The 18005-nt window shown below is 35.5% G+C and overlaps 1 long non-coding RNA gene across 1 annotated transcript in view; it reads left to right on the forward strand.

Annotated features, from left to right (window-relative positions):
* LOC104657806 overlaps positions 1 to 17681 on the forward strand; it is a 26284-nt gene extending 8603 nt beyond the window's left edge. Inside the window, exon 2 of the long non-coding RNA XR_004057180.1 lies at positions 17294 to 17681. This is a non-coding gene — a long non-coding RNA (uncharacterized LOC104657806). The remainder of the gene's footprint in view (positions 1 to 17293) is intronic.
* Positions 17682 to 18005: the final 324 nt, after the last annotated feature.

Consider the following 18005-nt stretch of genomic DNA (forward strand, 5'->3'; position numbering starts at 1 on the left):
TAGAGTAAAACATGATTAAAAACAAAATATCCTATTTTTATCAAATCCCACTCAATTCTCTACTTAAAAATAATCAGTTCATTTGAATTCTCACATAAAGAGATGAGAAATGTACAGGACATTGAGGAAGTAGGACAAAGAAGGAAGAAATTTTTAAGGGAAAGAATATCACCTACTAACTAAAAATGGAAAACAGAAAAGACTGCATTTCCAGTGGCTTCCTAGACAGGAGTCTATGCTTCCCACTATTTGAGAATGATTAATGAATTGACCTCCTCTGTGCCACTTTGAAAACACACCAAATGTGCTTAGTTTGGCAGAGTAGTAGAGGAAGAACTATTCACACAGAACAAAAAAGGCTGCTGTTTGCCAGTAGCTATTAACTCGTGGCTATATCAACACTTGTGCTGTTAACAATAATCTTATCCAAGAGTCTATTCTTGTAGAACCTCGGGGGTTGAAGAAATATTTTATTGGCAGCATCCCTAATCTTATAAGTAGCAATATGTTTTGACAAAATGAAGCCACACAATTCTCACCTAGTCTTGGGTTTTCTTTCTTATGAGAGCATCTGAGGCTGAAAATAAAAAGCATTCACAAACCCCCGCCACCCTCCCCTTCCTTCTGCAAAGAAATAGGCTTTCCATTCAAACCTTGAGGTTCCAATTTCTTTTAAATTTTTCAGTACTCACAGTTTCTCTAAACTTATACCTTCTAGGCTTTTGAATCTAACCATCCTACATGGATGTGTTTTTTTAACCTATGTGCACAAGAACACTTTAAGATATAGATGTGGTCTCAAGATTAACATCTATTTTGTCATCAGCTACTGTTGAAATATCTCCTCTTGCTGTTATATGCTGGCTCTTAGTTTTGGGAGAAACCACAAACTGCTACTTAAATTGAGAGTTTTTAGGTATTGTAATAGTGCCCACAGCAGGAAAAGAAAAAAATTGGGTGTAGTGGCAAACTAAATTTATAATAGAAAGTGGAAAAAAATAGCCTAGAGCACACATAGAAAAGTTCTACTGGGAATTAATCATTTCTATCTATTGAGTCCAGTATGGAGTATAAAGAAACGAAGATAAGTGTTATGAACAGACAGCAGTGAGTCCTCAGCAATAAGTCGTTACATGAGCCTAGCAAATTGTTGACTCTATCTTGTGATCTATCTCCACAGCTCCGTGTTCTACTTCTTGAGACTTTTGTTCCACAGATTTACTGAAAAAAAAAAAAAAAAAATCCACTGAGTGTTTATAATTTGCTGAGAAATCTTCTAGATACCGGAGCTACAAAATAGATTGAAAAAGGCTCCCTACCCTCAAGTTCCCTCCCCAGCTCATGTCCTCTGAGTGGAAATAAGGGCAGCATATGAATGAGTGATCTGAGACGAGTGGGAAGATGGTACAAGTCTGCTGCACAGAAGAGATGCTGACAATGGCAAGTTTGTACCTTATAAATTATAGTCCCTCAGCAATATGGTTGTTGCCACCATCTTCATCCTGACATGTGGTTTGCTGGCATAACATTGGCAGACAATTACCTTCCAGGAGACCTGCCGGCATGACCCCACTATTATTGTAATGTAGGGGCTCCTCATTAATACTTTTCTTTAAAAACAAACAAAAAACAGAAGTGCAAGTTCAGGGTGATGGTGTTGGGGGTCTAGTCCTTGTTCTACTTCATTAATTGTCCATAGTAAAATTACTTAATTTCCACATCCATTTGGGTTTTTTTTTCCACTTTTCCAGTAAGTGAATTGTACATAATTCTCTTTAAGATTCACTCAGCTTCTAATTACTTGATTCATCAAAGACAAGCTCAAAATTCACTTCTCTTCAAGCAATACTTTTTCTGAACATTTACTATTTGTACAGCACTAATCTAGATATTCAGAACATAAAGTCACACGTAAGATCTGCTCCTTTCCTTGAAGTTGTTGAAAATCCAGTGGGAGATATGGTAAATCCATAAAAGAGGTATAACCAAATTAGGCTATGAATATTTACATAAACAAAAGGAGTCATTAATTCTGATGGGGGAAATTGAAAACATTTCCCGAATGTAGCACTTATGTTGACCATTAAAGAGGTAGAAGTGCACCAGGCAAAAAACAAAACAAAAAAAGATATGCTCAACTGATGGAACTTCATGAGTTAAATATTTGGTGGGAAATTAACAATACCTAAAATTTACTGAGCATTTATTAAGTGCCAAAAGTTTCCTATGTATTAACTCTCTTAAATCAGTATCATAACTGTAGAAGGTAGGAACCAACATCTCCACTACAAAAATGAAATACCCAGGCCACAGAGAGGGTAGGTAGTTTATGCAAGATAACAGAGCTAATAAAGATTGAAATTTGACCCCAAACAGTCTGAGTCCATCTGTACTTGAAACCCCCAGCTCATACATGTTCTAGGAACAGGTAGCAGTCTAATATGGCTAAAATACAAAGTGGGATATAGAGGAAGATAAAATGAGGAGAGGATAATGAAGCCAACATATAAGGGCCTTGAATGCTGTGCTAAGAAACATGGACATTCTCATACAGTAGGAGGAAGTGGGCTGGGGATAAGAAAAACTACAGTGAAAAAAGATATGACAAGTGAAAGCAACAGAAGTTGTCATTGCTAAGGAGACATGGGGACAACAGGGAGCGATGGGGACTGTAGTGACATAGAGAAGCCTTACATTTACAGGAATACGTGGGGACAGCAAATCAGTCCAAAGGGAGAAATCCCAACCTACCATTGCTGGTTGCTCTTTTTCAAGAAAAGCAGTAAATATCATAAGTTGATTCTACAAATTATTAAATGTTGACCAATCAAAAAAATTTTAGACCATGGACTAAACAAAATATGCCTGCTGGCACCCAGATTGAAATGGAAAGACATCTGTGCTTTTAGAAATCATTTCTTCTATTTTTTTTTTTTTTTTTTTTTTTTTACCTGGGAAGCAATGTAAGCTTATTAGTGTTTTAGGAAGATAAATCCAGTGGTATTATAGAAAGTTGAATTGAGAGGGAAGGGCCAGTGAGAGATTATTGCAGTAGGAAAAAGATGACAAAGGCTTGAACTAGTGGCAGTGGGAAAAGCAAGGCAGGAAAGAGTTTTCAGAGGATAATTGATCTATTAAATGTGGCTGCGGATGAGAAAGAATGTATCAACAATAACCAGGACTGTCTAGCTCTGGTGATTAGAAGGAAGGTAATGTATTGATGGAGACAGGAGACATAAAAGGAAGAGCACATATCTGGAGGAAAAGAGTAAGTTCAATCTGAGAAGTGTTGAAATAGGGTTTAGGAAGCATTCGAATAGTATCCAGCGCTTCTTGGCTTTTCTATTGAAAATAATACTCATTCATCAGATTAAGTCAGATCTGATTCACTGATCACAACCGCTTCCTAGAAAATGCTAAGAATTTAAAGCATTGCTAAAAACTGTTTATTCTTATGAGATTTAAGCACAAAATCAATTATCAACAAGAATGAGTAACAACAGGATGGCAAACAATATTCCTTTTAAAAAACTTGCTCCTCCTTACTTTCCTTTGAGTTTTGATTATGTTCTTCTGCAGGTATTTGACTCCATTACCATGGGCAGCAAATCTATCAAGGGAAATGGTGTTTGGTTAAGAATTTTTTTTTTTTTCAAAAAATCATCTTTGAAACTTTGTAGTTTTGCATTAGTTTTCCTATACGTATACAATCAGGTTTCTAGGAATTTCTATTATTTAATGATCATAATGTACATTTAGTCCTTATTAGTAACCATAAAGCTTTTGTTCCATTAATCCATTTTAAATGACTTCGGAATCAAATATTGTATAACCACAGATCTATGAATATTAATTAGAGACAGAATTTAAAAAGTTTTAGTTCCTTCAGATTTCTGTGGATTTTGATTTGATGAATTCTTTGGGGTAAGGAAAAATGGTATACATGGGTTATAAGAGGTTTAGGAGTCAGTTAAATGGAGGTGTCTAATCCCAGATTGTATTACACATGCATGTGTCTTTGATTTGCCAGCACAATGTATGATTTTTTTAAAGGAGATACAACTTTTCTAATGGGAAACTTCACATACAAAATACTTGGATTTCTAATTGCCTTGACTGATCAAGAATTCTGCCAAGGGTGTGCTAAGTCTGTGTGTGTGGGGGGGTGTGTGTGTGTGTGTGTGTAAAACTCTCCCTCTTCTTTTAAACAAGGCTCAACCTATTCTAAAAGAAATTAAGAGTATTAGAGTCATATGAACTGAAACATATATTGAGATCAGTGGAACATAAGTAGGTAATGTCTCAGGATGAGTATATATGTGTACCTGTGTAAAGACACGTGTATTTTTGTTCATTCAACAAACAGTTATACTCATCACACTTGAAAGACATTGTGCTAGATGGTGCAGAGAAACTCTAGGGCAAAGACATTTTCTGACTATAAGCAACACACAATCTGAGGACACATAAATAAGTAAGTTTAATACGAAGCAAAACCTGCTGAAAGAGAAGCAGAAGGTAAATGTTATTAGAGGACTCCAATAATTATAAAGTTGATGAGCGACCAAAGAAAGTCTTGTTAACGAAGTGTGGTCTTCTCTTATCTTCCTGTCTTGTTGAGCTATTTCTCATTGACCTAGCCAACATAAACCCAAAAGCCTTTTCTCAATCCTTCAACTTAGACACTTTCGAACAATTCCTTTTAAACAAGCAGCTTCAGCCTCTGATCAATAAAACTAGAAGAAACCATTCTAAAATTAATTCTTAAATAATATCAAGCACTATGCTATGGAACAGTATTGCTATTCTCAAAGGTAAAAGTCTTGGGGAAATATTCATGATTTTCCCAGATCTTCAATTCCAAGAACACTTTGTGGCTCATAAAGTTTGTTCTTTAGGACTGCTATGTCACTCACCCTGACTGGTACATGGGAGTCCTAACACACTCATAGATATTAATAGGATACCTTTTCTTCCTACGCTCCAAACTGCACTATATATGGCTGTAGTTAAATTAACATTCAGCCATGACTACTTCAGCCTCCTTTTATAGCCACATCATTAATAGAACTCAGTGTGCATAAGGCTGCTCCAAAAGCTCATGTCCTTTGTGTGACTCTGTATTATTTTACTGAGACCAGATAGACACTAACTAGGAAGGCACTATTGGTAAGCTGGATAGTGACAGCAGTATGGAGGGATCTTGTAAATTTGTCTTGACCTTTGGTTGCCTGCAGTATGCTGACCCTTTGACCATGTAGAGCAACATCTTCAGGAGTTGGCATTGTACTATACAATGGAAAAATGGGATATTTTGCTTCTGTAAAGAATAGACATGAGGGATCCTCAAATACCTTGAGATAATAAGATAACACATATATTTTTCAAAACAAAATACATTTTTACAGATGAGGACACAAATGGCATTTAGGTGACTCTCCCAAGGTTATATAGCAAGTGGATTAAAAATTTCAATTCAAATTTCAGAGAGCCTGAGTTAAAGCCTAGTGATCTTTTCTTATTCTTGTTCTTCCAGTATTTTATTAAATATGCAAATATTAACGTACTCAATCCTCATAAAAACCCAATGGTGAACTGACTGTTGGCATGGCAGGTGAGAAGTTTTACTCCCCCACTCTCCAGTGAAACTGGTGAAAATTATTTTTAAAGGCAACTATTTAAAATTCTCTGATGCAGACAATTTTATTTCTATTTTTATATTAATAAGCAAAGAACAGAGGCACAGAATGGTTAAGTAAACTGCATAATGTCATGTGGAAAAGCTGAGATTTGAACCTAGTTCATTGGTTCTAGAGCATATTCTCCGGGTGAGAATCGAGGTGTGACAGGCACCATATTCCTGATTATGTTTTTCTAGAGGAAAAATGGTATCCATGGGATATAATAGGTTTAGGAGTCAGTTAAACGGAGGTGTCAAATTCCACAGATTGTATTACACATACAGATGTCTTTGGTTAGCCAGCATGATGTATAATTTTTTTAAGGAGATACAACTTTTCCAATGGGAAACGTCACACGCAAAATACTTGGATTTCTAATTACCTTGGCTGATTAAGAACTCTTGCAAATCCTGACCAATCCTCACGAGCACATGGCAGATCTCAGCTGGAGAAGAAGGGCAGCGGCACCACTTGGATGAATGTGCTCACCACTGTATGCTGTGTGGCCTGTATCACAGTATCCAAGTGATTTCTCTAGGCCTTTAATTTCATGTCTTGCCCCACACTATAATGACGCCTAAATAAAGCTTACTCTGGGAGGAAGATTTATTCCTGGCAGGGGTAGGCAGGGGTTGGGGGGGACTTTGGAGTCCGACTAGCTGGTTGAATACTAGATCTGCCTCTTACTCCTGTGTGACCCTCAGCAAACTAAACCCTAACTTGGATAGCTTCTGCAAAATTCAGTTTTGTCCCCTACAAAATGAAAGGCTAACAGTAGCTGAGTCAGAGAATTCTGCCAGGTAAAACACATAGCAGAGGGCCTGGCATAGAGAAAGCTTTTCATAAATAGTATTAAGCCCTTCCTAAACATTATTAAGCACTGCATAATACTAGCTGCTAAGCTGTTATTGTACCTTTTGTAATTTTTGTGATGAAGGGGAAGTGTTTATGAAAAGTCCTAAAAGCGCATGATAATAAAATTATACACAACGAAAATATTGAGTCCTAGAATCAATTGATACGGAAAATTATTCAAAGTAGCTTTAGGTAGAGATGAGGAGATGATTAAAAATTAATAATTTAAATCATAATAGTGGAAGAAGAATAAAAGACAAGTATATGAAGTATCGAGTAATGATCAAGAGCTGTAGAAATAAAAAGAAGAAAAAGCAAGATTTTTGTAGAAGGAAAGAGAATGTGTACATTGGAACAAAAATTGGGGGGAAGTTTATAGAGGAAAAAGAAAATACATAACGGAGAGGACAAAATTATCACTAAATAAATCAAAGGAAAGTCCAAAATACATGAAACTCAAATTCAAAACAAAAAAGAGAAAAACAGGAAGGAATACTGTGTTTCTATAAGTCTGTGGATTATGAGGAATCATGAAAAGGAAAAAAGAGGTTTGGCACAAGATCCTGAAGGATAAATACGAGCACATCACAATTGAAAAGAAGATAATCAAAACAGATAATTAAAATGCAGAAGCTAGAGTTACAGCCTTTGGAACTCAAACTAAATAAACTTGTTTTATTGTGAGTCTGGAAATTGGGAAATAGCTGTACTGAGAGTGAGTATATCTGCAACCATCACATTAGCTGACGGGGCATGTAAACATTTCAGAGGTAAATGAACTAACCCTGAGATGGATGATTATGGATGTCAATTGTGGAAAAAGAGAGATTTGATTTTATAGCAAATGCTGCAGCCCCCTCTTCCTCTCAGACAATGGCACCAAGAAACACAAATGGATAGGTTATTTAAGGATATGTCTCCTTTCCTTAAAAAAGAAAAACAGCTGCATTTAAAGAGAATATAAGATTTACTTAGAAAAAAAAATTGAGAGGACTAACAGTAAATAAAACTAAACAAAGGGTGCAAAGATATAGAACCAATCTAAAACAAATACAGAATTTAAAATGTTTACATATATATACCTGCAGAAAGGCTGAAAAATTACTTCTAAAAGATGAGTCACTGGACTGTGAGAGTTTATGTGTAAGAGAAAAAGAAAAGTTCAACTTTTCAAATCATTAATATCTTCCATAAAAGCTGCATATATTAGAAAATACACTTGGAAGATAACCTTATTCCTACAGAACAAGAAGATGATTCAAATTCTAGAAGAAATATCCAAGGCGTGAAAAATTTTATTCCTTTGTCAGGACATCGGAGTCCATCGAGAAAGTTCTAGAGGAAGCACTCTGAGAAGAAGAAATGAAGCTCAAACAATTCATAGCCTGAAGATACTTTTAGTTTGAGATACATTTAATGAGAGCAGTCAGGGGAAAACAAGGATGAGGAATTGCCGCATAAATCAGAGAGCAAAATGAGGGCCATTTGTATTGGTACAGTCAAACTGAAGGAAAGAAAAAAAGGAGGGTAAGGCAAAAATGAAGGCGCATGCTAAAACATCTTATTGTGCTCATGAAGAGAGGAGAGGTTGATGGGTTCAGAGTGCAAATGGATGGCAAAAAAAAAAAAAATGGAAAAGAAATTGGATAATTTAACTGTTTCAATTTTAAGAAAAGACATTTAAAGAAAATTATATGGCTTCAAAAACAGAAAAGAAGCCCAAGATGAAAAATCCAGTGATTGAATGTGAGACCTCACTCCACAACCTGGAGACTGGATAACCAGTGAGTTGAAAAAGAGAGGTGTCCTCAGTCCCCGTGGACTGACTCTAAACTGTATACCTTATCTCAGCTAAAAAATCATAAATAACAGTGAAATAGCTAACACAATAAAATAATGCAGTGATCATATTTTTAAAGGATGTTTGAGAATGTATGAAGAACTAGAAGTGACAAACATCACTGTCCTGATAAAATTGGTTTTCCAGGAAAAGATGCTAGTCTGACAAGAGGCAGGATGTGGCCCATGCAGTCCTGGGCCATAAGGTATTCAGTGGATTGTATTCTGGTATCATGACAAAGAACGTAGCTAAGGCTGTTTTGTACCATTTAGGTCAAGAAAAACTTGCAAGGAGATGGTTTGTTAGATAAGTTGGGAATACATATGAATATGTTATATATTAGGTTTCATCACCATAGGAAGACGAAAAATAAATTAAAATGATAAGGGACTGAGGTGAAGCTGTTTGTTATGTACTTGTATATGACACCTTCAGATTTTCTCCAAAGAAAAAACATGTTCGATTTGAAAGAAAGTAAATGTAAAGATGAAAAAACAAAAAGCAAAAAGAAAGAGAGTGAGAGACTGGTAAGTCGGATGGGCCCAGACGTATCTTATGTCGCTGAGATCATCCTGGAAATAATGAAAGCAAAAGAGATGAGGAAATTTAAAATATGTGACAAGTACACAAAGAAATATGTAGAAAAGTACAATACAATAAAAGGAAAGGAAAGAGACTTATATTGAGACAGCATAAGGTGACAGATGATCTCTATGCTTCTTATTATTCAAATTTCACAACAGAATTATAAATATATAACAGAAATATAAAATATAAAATTCAATTCTCCATTTTACACATTAGAGAATTGAGAATTAGGCGGGTTAAACAACTTGCCCAAGGTCACACAGTAAACAAACAGAGAGGTGAAATTCAATTTACTGTCTATCTTACTCGTAAGCTTTTATCTACACACCATTGCCTTTCAAAACAAAGACATAAAAGTGAGAAATAAAGGGAAATACAATTATATTGAAGCTGTATAGTTGAAGGATGGGTGTATTGTCTGTAGAGCACAAGCCTGCAACAATTTTTTTAAAAGGAAGAAAGAAATGTTGGCATGATTTCCACTCACTTGTCAGTTAAAAGAAAATTCTCTACAATATTATGCAAAGGTACGTCTGACCACGTGACTACTCAGTAACTGGGCTGTGCGTTAAGTATCTATGCTAAAAGCACAAAGCTGCAATTTTGAGTGAGAGTTCCTGTTAAGAAAATATCCTCTTCTAAAATAATACATAATTAAAGCAGATTAAGTATTACTTGACTTCTCTTTTGCCACTATTCAAATGTTAACGCATTGCGCATAATTAAACTAGCAGCTATCCTTAAAGTGTTCCATTAGGAAGCTCTAGGTAGGACACACTTGCTGTCTTCACTCAAAGATCACTCTGGGGATCGTACACCTGGAAAATTTTCATTCCTTGAGGAATCCTGGAAGGGCACACTGACGGATTTATATCAGGGCACCGTACTTTCCTTTTTTCCCCCGATGAAATAGTGCCTGCACTTTGTCTATAAAGGCACACCGTCTTTTTAATTTCCAGGAGTCACATAATTGAACAACGAGATTAATAAAGTGAAAATTAACATAGAATAAATTTTTAAGTCTATTTTATTGAAAAAAATAAGAAATATGTAAAGTTTTGGCATTACTTTTATAAAAATTTTTTTATGCAGCTGGGCACGGTGACTCACGCCTGTAATCCCAGCACTTTGGGAGGCACAGGCGAGTGGATCACCTGAGGTCAGGAGTTTGAGACCAGCCTGACCAACATGGTGAAACCTTGTCTCTACTAAAAATATAAAAAGTAGCAGGGCATGGTGGCGGGCACCTGTAGTGCTATCGACTCAGGAGGCCGAGGCATGAGAATTGCTTAAACCCAGGAGGTGGGGATTGCAGTGAGTTGATTGTGCCACTGCTCACCAGAGTGGGCAACAAAGTGAGACTTTGTTTCAACAAAAAAATTTATACAGACCATAAGATGACATTTTGCATGGAATATATTAATGGATTACAGGTTATATTATAGGTAATATTTTTCTGCATTTCCTGATTTTTTACAGTAAAAATTCATGACTTTTAAAAGTGTAGCAGTGTGGATTCAAAAGAAATACCTATTTCAGTTCACCCTTAGAGATTAAAATTGAGTTAATTATCACACAGACTGAGGTAAACTTTGTGATTTTTCTGATACAGAATATTTATGTGCCTAACCAGAATGTATAAAAATTTAGATATCAGTTTATACCCTAAGCAAAAGCTGTTGTAAACCAATTAAGATTATAGTCAAATGAATGAAACTTTAAAAGTTTTGTAGAGCATGATTTCAATTAGTAATAATAATAACAATTGCTATATTTACTGAGATTACTATAGGCCAGGCACTTTTCTAAGTGTTTCCATCACTTAACATGCTTGAATAATCATGTGATATAGATGCTGTAATCGTCCTAGTTTTCACCAATGGAGGGGCTGAGGCAATGCTAAAACTGTTTTAATGACATTCTTGAAAATTGATTATAAGTTTATGAAAATAATGCCTTGTGAATATGTTGAAATAAATCAGCCATGATTGATGTTTTCATAGATGATCTTAAAAATATTTTTATCGTGCATCTACACATACGTTTATTGCAGCACTATTTACAATAGCAAAGACTTGGAACCAACACAAATGCCCATCACTGATAGACTGGATAAAAAAAAATGTGGCACATATACACCATGGAATACTACGCAGCCATAAAATGAATGAGCTCATGTCCTTTGCAGGGACATGGATGAACCTGGAAGCCATCATTCACAGTAAACTAACACAGAAACAGAAAACCAAATACTGCATGTTCTCACTCATAAGTGGGAGTTAAACAATGAGAACACACGGACACAGGGAGGGGAACCTAACACGCTGAGGCCTGTCGGTGGGTGGAGGGGAAGGGGAGGGAGAGCATTAAGACATCCATGCAGGGCTTAAAACCTAGATGATGGGTTGATGGGTGCAGGAAACCACCATGGCACATGTATGCCTATGTAACAAACCTGCACCTTCTGCACATGTACCCCAAACTTAAAGTAAAATAATAAATAAATATGTGAAAAAAATATATTTTTATTGTGCATCGAAAGGAAGCTAGAAAATATTTCTCCTTTCTTTATTGAAATAAAATAGTTTAGAGCACTCACTGCTCCCAGTCCCCATTCTTCAAAACATGTACATGGACCACCTGCATTGGAATTCTCTGGAGAACAAACCCAAATCCCAGAGGCTCAAAAGTCTGCATTGTTAAAATGCTTCCTAGCAATATTTACAACTGCCAAAATGTAATGACTTCTGAGTTTGCATGGGAAATCAGAAACTTTTTTTAAAAATCATGAATTTCTGATTTTCACTTTCCAGTTTGACTCAATTGCTTTCTTATGTGTTATTGGAAGTGAGATGTTCACAGTAATTTTTTTTTGCCCCACATATTCTTAGTATTCGTCCCAGAATGCCAACGCCTCAACACTTCTTTCTTTACTTCCCCCTTTCTCCCCTCCCACATTCTTGCAATTGCTGAGGAAATCGTGACTGAGGCAGGAAGTGCATCTGCTGACTTGGGCCTAGTATTTCAGTGTCTGAGTTTACTTTATATCTTCCACATCCCATACCTAGTGGCTGTCTACACCATAGTGGAATCGAATATCCCTATGTGGGAAGATTTATTTGTTTCTTCAAAGGATGCAGAAATCAAAAGGGATCCAGTGGGGAAGAAAAGAGACTAGCTCCTATCTTTCATGGAGCCAACCTTCTGCTGGGAGAGACAAGAAAAATTCCATAAATGAATAGAAAAATAAATAAGTATAATGAAAGTTCAGAGAGCAATAAGACCTACGTAGAAAAAAAAAAAAAATGTTATAAGGGCACAATTACAGAGTGACAGATGGAGTAGAAGATGCTAGATTAGAAAGGAAAGGCCTTCCGAAGGAATTGACATTTGAGCTGAAATATGAATGAAGTAGGAAAGTGAGCCATCCAAAAACCAGGGGAAGAGTGTTCCAGACAGAGAGAAGAGAAAGTACAAAGGCCTGAGGCAGGAGTGGGCTTGGTTTGTTCACAGAAAGCATGAAGGTCAGTGAACATGGCTAGAGCAATATGCATGAGGGGGAGACTGGGGTGAGAAGAGCAATTAGGTAAGGATTGCCTCACATGTGCCACTGTAGCCCATGGGGCTTGGACTTCATTCTGAGTGTGATAGAGACCATTGGCCAGTCTTGAGCATGGCTGAGAAATTACCTAATTCATATTTTAAAATATGTGAATATATTTCACTATAGCCGGTGGTTAGAGAATTATCAGAGCCACAGAACCCCTTCAGTAGTATGTTACCATCCAGGTGAGAGAAGATTGTGGCTTAATTGGAGCAGTCACAGAATAGATGTTGAGATATGGTCAGATTCTGTGTGTACATGTTTGTATTATGCAGTTAGAGACCACTGGAGTTGCTAATAGATGAGGAATGTGGGAGATAAAGAGGAGTCACAGATTTCTACAAGGTTTTGGGTCCTAGTATGAAATGTTGACGGTAGGGACTGAGATGGGGAAGACAGGTTGCAGGAAGACTTAAGAGTTCTGCTTTCGATACATTGAATTTGAGCATCAGTTAGCCGGTCAAAGTGAAGAGCCAGTAGGCGGTACAAGTCTGAACTCTAGGGAGAGATGAGAGTAGAGATCCAAATGACAGAGGAATGGGTGTGTAGATGGAATGCAAGTTCATGACTCTGGATGAGATCACCCAGGGAGGAGTGTACACACAAATAGAGAAGAGAAAGATACATGGATTCATGTGGCTCAGTGCCCAGTAGCAAACTTGCTCAAGCCTGTTGTTCTATGACAAAGGGTGTGGTTTTTTTAACTGCCTGCGAGTCACAAACAGCATTGATCTGACAATGGGACCATGATATGTAGAATATAATTGTAAATAAATTGGAATATAAATGTTACCTGTTAATGTCATACAACCTCCTTGAAAAGGCAATTATTTTCCTTTTGGTTGCAATAAAAATTTGTGTGAACGAATATATTAACACCCCACAGTACAGGATTCATTTTTAGCAGTGAGTTTCAGTTTATCCTGAGAGGCAGGCAGATTCACTTACAAAAACTGGTGGTACTATTGGGAAGAAAAACTGCCCTTTTGAGTAAGTGCTTTATAAAGGCAATTAAAGCAGAAAGATGTGTTTATGGGCTTTCACCCTTCAAAATGGCTATAGATCAAATTTATTAAAAATGTAATTTGGAAGAGAAGCTGGCAATACAGTAACAAAAATGAAACTAATTTATCTTCAAAATGTGTGGCGCTTTTAGCCCTAACAAGCCTGAAGACTTTATCACCCACCTACAAGTAGGAACTGAAAACTGCTTTTCAATTCCAAAGCGTTTTGAACTAGAATGTGGCTGGTGTTTATATGATCACATGAGAGGTTATTCTAACAGTTCAGGACAGAAAATATTGTATCTATTTGTATATTTCTGAAACTTAGTAGGAATAATATTTAGGGTCTACTTTTGAAAAACCAATATAGCAAAGATAGAAAGAATTTGATGATGTAAACAAATCTACTATTAAAACACATGTATCCAAGTGGTTAAAAAGAGGCAGTAATTTTTTGTATGTTTAAGTCAATACTTTTTTCCTGTTTTGCAAAGACACTTGTTCTTTTTAAATTTTTTTTAAAGAAAATAAAAGAATCTGTTTTAGATTTAGCAGGACACTGTAAATATGAGATGTTGTGAAAATTCAGATGATAGTGTTTCTTAATATTTCTCCTACAAAATTACTTTTTAGAGGAATTCATCTTATTTTAAGAGGAAATATATAACCTTTTTTTCATTCAAGAATAATGTTCCAATGGATTGTTTTCTATAACAGAAAGTATCATTTCCAACAGCATTCAAACTATTTCAAAATCCTAAATTGAAACAAATTGAAAGGACCTAACATTGGATAAAGTTGTTTATCAGTAAGGAAGGGGCAGCTTACAGAGTCAGTTTCACTGTATTCAAATAAAGAACGTCCTGTAGTGTTTGTGGGTAGAGAGGAAGAGTCTAGTGAGTAGAGGGAAAGGGTGATGAAATAGAGACAATATGTGGTCCCCCCAGTAAGATTAGTTGAACTAACTGTGTAGACAGGAAGGACAATTCTGACTTTACATGGAGGCTCTGCTCATGGTGCCTTATGAGTATGTCTTCTCAGGATCAGCACTGTTCACAAATGTAAATCCCCATGTTTCCTTTCTTGCCTCTTGCCCACATTCTTAAAAGATTACACTTAACTGTCAGAGCTAAAGAGTAGATCTTCATCTTCAATTCATTCAACATGAAAAGATTATTATTAATAGCACACTGAGCAAATAATTTCAAAGAGTCCTTGTTATTATGTAAGCCTGCCTACAAGGTGATTCCAGAATAAGAAATGGGAAGTGTTTATTTTAGCAGAAATGTAATGTGCACTTGCCTTTCAAACTCTGTAACATCGTTGTAGTTAAAATAATTGAATGATGGTTAAATGTCTACACTGATTGGATTATCTTGACATTAGCCTGAATTAGCTAGCAAAACAATTATTTTTAAAATCTAAGTAGGTTTTATTATTAATTGTAATTGGAAAGCACCATCCACTTAAAGTACTAATATGCACAGTTCTTCAGTGACCTTGATTTAAAAAAAATAACAAAAGTTTTTCTCCTCTTCACAATTTATAACCCAAACTACATGTAAATTAAATGCTGTATTTTTATTTTGTACAGACCCACCCACCCTCCCACCCATACACACACACACACACACACACACACACACACACACACACACACACACATTCTCTATGATTTTCCTGGTTCAGGAAAGTGATTATAATCAAGCAACAAACAATAGTGGTTCTCCATTTGCTATGCTGACATTAAAATTAAAGAAAGGACATTTTAAAAGCAACAAATACCACCCAAGTCACTATTCAGCTTCATACCTTTAGCTATAAAAATATAAAATAAAATAAGAAGGTTTTATGAGATCGAATGATTTTCCATCTCTGGGCAAAGGAGAGGAATAACTGATTTGCTTTGTGAGTGTATTTCACCAATGTCTATATAGAATGTGACAGTTACCGACTGCACAAACTGTATCCTTTTAGAAATGTAGTAAATTTAAAGCTTTTTATGAGTCTGTGTGAGCCAAAGACATGATAGCTGAAAAAATCACATGTTGAAAAGAAGTTTATTTTTACTTCAGTATCTGCCTAATAGTGCAAAGCTCATCTTTGCCTGAAGGTGGTATAGCCATGTAAATGAAGATGGGCTGATAATGTGTTCATATGAAATGGGATGGATCTTCTGTCTTTATTTGTGTGCTATTTTCACATGAAGAATAAATGAGAACAAGATATTGATTACTATAAATTTTGCTCATTTTAGTATAAATATGTCCAAGCACATTTGAGATTAAATGGCAGTTATATTTCTTAATTGAATGTCATTTTCTCCTTCTCTTTGATAGATATGATATAAATAGATGCAGATAGAGCGTAGATATAGAGATGTAGATACAGCTAGATCATAGGCAGATAAAACATATATATAGATGAATAGATCATTAATCTACCTACCTATCTATAGCTATATATAAAAAGGAAAGAGAGAAAGAGAGAGACCAAGGTCAGCAAATATCTCTGTAAAGGGCCAGATAATTAATATTTAAGGCTTTACTGGCCATATGGTCTCTGTCATAACTACTCAAGTATTTTTGTGTTGTAGCACAAAAGTCTTAAACAATATGTAAATGAATCAGTGCAGCTGTATTCAAATAAAATGTTATTTATGGACACTGAAAATTAATTTCATATAATTTTTGTGTATCATAAAATATTATTTTTTAAAATAATTTAAAAATATGAAAACTATTCTTAGCTTGAGTTCCAAACAGAAAGAGGCCTCAGGGCAGATTCGGCATGGGCCATAATTTGCAACCCTTAATATGTATAATATCCAATTGTTATTTTTAATCTCAAAGAATCCCATGGCTCTTTGTAAAGCTGTCATCTCATTATGATTTGCAAACCTCTCCAGAGTGAATATGAACTCTACACAAGAAAGTGAAAGTTGGTTGTGAAGCAGAGGACTTTTTAAAAGAAAATGCAATCGTATTGCACAAAATGGAACACAGCCAAAAGAGAAAAACTCACACCTCTACTGAAAAGAAAGAGCAAAGCAAGACTACATCTCAGCTAAATGTTTCATTATAGGACAAGTTAAGATGTATAATTAGTCAAAATAAGATCCCAGTATTTTCACAGTATTGCAAACACAGTACAATATTAATTTTCACATTATATTTTATATGCAAACAAATTGAGTTTGTCAAAAAAAAAAGTGTTGCTTTCCTCACAAAAGCTGTCTTTGATAATAAATAAGAATTCTACTGAAAAACTGAAGCTTTCCATATGTGACAAATTTTGGAAATATGAATAAAAGAGAAATGTAGCATTCTGTCTTAAATACATAATTTTACAGATGAAACTTCTTAAACTAATGCTGAAAAATTTGAATGAATGGATACATAAACAAGTGGGGATTTTTTTTGTTTGCTTGTTTTGTTTATTAAGATTTCATGTAGCATCCAGGTCACTGATAGAGTGTAAACAATGGAAATAGTTCCCTCCTCCATTCAATTACAATTCCTAATCAGTTGCATTTGTCATGTGGTTCTTTCAAGAGAGTGGTATAAAATGTTGCTTCCTATCCAATCTTGATATTCAAAATATTTCTAATCTTTGTTTTTGATGAAGGGGTTCAGGTGTTTCTGTTAAAGACTTAGACTTAAGAACTGAGCACTAGAACCTACATTCAAAGTGTTTCTCTCATTTATTTCTTTGCCACTAGGAATTAAGAATGGGTCAATGAAATATACAGCCCCTTTCTGGAATCTACTTGTTCTGCTACAACCATGGATATCCCCACCTTTCTGTATCTTTCAGGGAAAAGGGTAATAGAGGAGTTTCAGACTCCCCCAAAAACAAAACAAAAACTGAACAATAAACACAGAAAAAGAACACAAAAAAAGATGGAGGTACTCTTGCCCCTTTCCTTGTTTTCTCCTGCTACCAAAACAAGCAACAAAAACTACATTGTCTCATTGGATGATTGAGCTAAAATTTTGTAGCAAATCTACAAAAGAAAAGAAGTGGAAATCTACCCAGGAACTACTGTAAAACACTATACAAAACAACCACTTTGGCTCACATTAGAAAGTCTTACCTGTTTCTTTGAATTCATAGGCCAGGTATTAATCTATCTTTACAAGAGAAGAAAGCAAAGATCATAGATGACAAGTCTTGCTTTCTTCTAAGTATCTTTGAATCTCTATGTTTGCCATCACAAGTTCTCAGATCAATTAACTATTGTTTATTTCCAAAAAAAAATCTGGCTTGGCTTATGAAGATGTATATACATATAACAACATAAATATGAATGCGATGAGACAACAAGACCAAGGGAAACTAAATTTGTGTAATTATTGAAGGTAGTAAGCACCTAACAGACATTTTTGTCTGTTATAGGTTAGATTTAAATTTGCCAGTGAAATCAGCCTCTT

This window comes from Rhinopithecus roxellana, chromosome 5 (genome assembly GCF_007565055.1).
Source record: "Rhinopithecus roxellana isolate Shanxi Qingling chromosome 5, ASM756505v1, whole genome shotgun sequence".
Taxonomy (NCBI): Eukaryota; Metazoa; Chordata; class Mammalia; order Primates; family Cercopithecidae; genus Rhinopithecus; species Rhinopithecus roxellana.